Source organism: Selaginella moellendorffii, unplaced genomic scaffold (assembly GCF_000143415.4).
Source record: "Selaginella moellendorffii unplaced genomic scaffold, v1.0 SELMOscaffold_131, whole genome shotgun sequence".
In the NCBI taxonomy this organism is placed as follows: domain Eukaryota; kingdom Viridiplantae; phylum Streptophyta; class Lycopodiopsida; order Selaginellales; family Selaginellaceae; genus Selaginella; species Selaginella moellendorffii.
Window position 1 is genome coordinate 255,134 of NW_003314392.1, and position 3,896 is coordinate 259,029.

The window sequence follows — 3,896 nt, forward strand, 5'->3', positions numbered from 1 at the left end:
CCCCCCCCCCGCTTCCATCCTGAAAGGAAGGTCCAAGCCCCTAGGAAGGGCGAGGACCAATGAGCCGCATGGTACTCAAGTGGGGCACCACTCCACATGAGCTGGGAGCACCGCAGTCGGTTTCCCTTTCGGGAGTGGGAGTTGCTCTTGAGCACTTTCTTGGATGGCCCCTCCGGCACCAACCACGTCCATGCTCACTCCCACCCAAGGCCCCTCAGTCCCAGTCCTAACCTCAAGTCAGTTTGGAAGCCCCACTGGAGAGTTCCTTCAAAACTGGTTCCTGGACCTCACTATCCTTACTATACTTTTGGAACCCCCTACAGGCCCCCCCCCTTAGGAGACGCATGCTTTGGGCTTTCACCCCTTGACCCGTATTAGTACTCGGACTTAGTCTCTGGCTCGATCTCGGACTCGATCTCGGATCTGACTTCAGATTTGGTCTCGGACTCGATCTCGGACTCAATCTCAGACCCGACCTCGGATTCGACCTTGGACTCGGTCTCGGACTCGATTTTGGATCTCGGACTCCGTCTTGAACTCGGTCTCGAACTCGATTTTGGATCTCGGACTCCGTCTTGAACTCGGTCTCCAAGTCGGCTTCGGACTCGATTCCGGACTCTATCTCGAACTCGGTCTCCGAGTCGGTCTTGGACTCGATCTCAGACTCGGTCCCATCTGATGAACTTTTTATCATTTTGGTCATGCTTTCGGGGATCCTTTAGCCTACGACACTTTGGGGAGTTGGTTCCTTACAATTCCACCACCCATAGAAGAAGTTCGATGCCCACATCGAACGTCTCTTTTTTATCCTACAACTTGTTGACCATGTCTCCGAGGCATCCCCCCACTTAGCGGTATGCCTAAGTTAACCTCCCCAGCCAAGAGCCTATGACAACAGAATATAGGTGTCCTTATACTCCTCACCTCACCACGCCCTAGTATGGGGTCGGGACTTGAACCCAACCTTGCTTTACTAAGGGGTTGGGACTCGAACCCAACCTTCGTAGAATACGTCTACGGGTTCGACATCCCCGCAGAGAGCTGGGTGTAGTTCCCTACGCCTGGTCAACCTAGCTAACCCATGCTAATTAGCTTACCTTCGGCGCGCCTTCGGGTCCCAACATATGCTATTGCCCAACTTCTCAAATTGATACTTTTAATTGAACTTTGCATAAGTACATAGAGTTCTGCCTTGCAGAAATTCCTCCACTAGATCTCGCGCGTTCGCTAGATTCTCCTCCGGCTCCCATGTTGCTTTGCAGTGTGGAAATCCTTTCCACTTCACATGGAATTCTCTCACCTCGCGTCCTTGTCACTTGCTCTTGCACGCATTGAGGATGGTCTCGACTTCGTATTCCTCTTCCCCTTGGATAACCTCAGGTAAAGGTCTTACTTGGTCCTTGTGAAGCGGATCCTCAAAATACAGCTTGAGTAAGTTCACGTGGAACTCGGGATGCATCTTCCCCATCTTTCGAGGAAGTCGGAGACGGTAAGTCACTTTACCGATTCGAGCCTCAATCTCGTAAGGCCGCGCGAACTTGCTTAAGGAACTCAAGATCAATTCATTTATAGGAATACATGCATTTTTACCTTTGGGTCAACTTCCGGTTGATCCCACTTGGTAGCTTGAGGTTCTTGGTGTTCAGCCACACCTTCTCCCCAGCTTGGAACTCTACATTTTGGCGCTTCTGGTTCGCATACTTAGTTTGCCTTTGTTGTGCCCGTTCCAAAGAATCCCTCACTAGATTCCAAATGTTGAGTCTTTCCGCCGTGAATGCCTCCACTGCGGGTAACTCTCCATGATACTCGGCCACGCCGAGTTTCACAGGACCTTCAATAGCTCGCCCATTAATGACTTCCCATGGACTCACCCCGATGCTCGAATGTGGTGAGTTGTTATAACACATTTCCGCAAGTCCCAAATGACTTACCCAATTGGTCTGATCTCCCGAGACATAGCATCACAAATAATCCTCCAGCTACCTATTCACCCTTTCCGTTTGTCCATCTGTCAAGAAGTGTTAGTGCCATCAATCTTGACTTAATACCCATTACCTGTTTGCGGGTGATAGGCTGTGCTGAATTTCAACTTGGTGCGATACTGTTCTAGGAGTGTCCTCCAGAACCTACTGGTGAAGATCTTATCTCGATCTGAGATAATCTCTTCCGGCCTTCCCCGCACTCGAACCACTTGTTCGAAGAACAGTTTCGCCACACCTTCCGCATCCACCTCTGTTGTGGTGGGTATGAAATGTGCCATCTTCGAAAATTGATCCACCACCACGAATATCGCATTGAACCCCTCGCTTGGGGGAAGTCCTGTGATGAAGTCCATTGTAAGACATTTCTACAGACGATTTGGAATTGGGATGCTTTGTAACAAGCCCCCACTAGCCTTAGTCACGGCTTTGACCTACTGACATGTTGGACATGTCTTGACATAGTCTTGGACATCCTTAGCCATATCTGGCCAGTGGTACTTCCTCTTGAGTAAGCCCATTATCTTGGGCATTCCGCTGTGCCCCACAAGAGGTCCGTCATGACACTCTTCTAAGGCTACCTTCCTTAGTTCCCCTTCTGGAACATACACCCTCGTTTGCTTGTAATATATAAGTCCGTTGCATTCTGCATAGCCCGTTTTCTCTTCCGTTGGCAGCTCACCTCTCTGGTGAGCTTCCCGTGCCTCTAGATTTCTCAGCAACACTTCTTGTGCTAGACCATCATTCTCATATGCGGTTCGCACATCATCCCAAAAGGTTGCTGTCGCGCTAGATATCGCCAACTTCAAACTTGCTTTCTAACTTAGCGCATCTGCCACAATGTTGCTCTTCCCAGGCTTGTACAGAATCTCGCAATCAAACTCAGCCAAAGCATTGGCCCACCGACCTTGTTTTCCCCTCAGATCGGGCTGTGACAAGAAGTGTTTTGTTGCCACATTGTCCGTGTAAACCTTGAAGTGTCTCCCAAGGTAGTGTCACCACTCCTTGAGTGCCTTGACCACCGCAAACAATTATTTCTCATGGGCAGGCCACTTCCGTTGAGCCTTGTCCAACTTGTTCGAGAAGAACGCTACTGGATGGTTGTCCTGCTTCAACATTGCGCCCAACGCAAAGTCCGAAGCATCCGTTTTTACCTCAAAGTCCTTACCAAAGTCTGGTAATGCCAGCACAGGAGCCTTCCTCAACTTCCCCTTGAGGTGGACAAATGCTACCTCGCATTCCACTGTCCATACCATCTTCTCTTTTCCCGTTTGGTCCGTTAAGGGCAGGGCTACTCTCGAATAGTATTTGATAAACTTTCAATAGTAGTTGCATAGCCCCAGAAATGCCCTTAACTCGTGTACATTTGATGGTCGCTCCCAATCCTGGATCGCTTGGACCTTCTCAGGGTCCACCTTGAGCCCGTCCTTGCCCACCACATGCCCAAGAAACTTTACTTCTTGTTGAGCAAATTCACATTTGCTCTCTTTAGCATACAGCTGGTGTTCCCTTAGTTTCTCAAACACTTTTGTCAAGTGTTTGGCATGCTTCTCTAGCGTTTCGCTATAGATCAGGATGTCGTCAATATAGACGACCACAAAGTGATCCAAATAGGGTACAAAATATGGTTCATCAATGCTAAAAATGTTGCCGGCGCATTGCATAGCCCGAAGGGCATCACCAGAAACTCGAAGCTCCCATACCTCATTCGACAGATTGTCTTTTCGACATCTTCCTTTGCTACCCTGATCTGGTAATATCCTGACCTTAGGTCAATCCTCGAGAAGTATTTTGCCTTTCCCAACCTATCGAATAGGTCCTCAATCCCTAGCAAAGGGTACTTGTTCTTCTTTGTATATTTGTTGAGCAACCGATAGTCTATGCACATGTGCATAGATCCATCTTTCTTTTTCACAA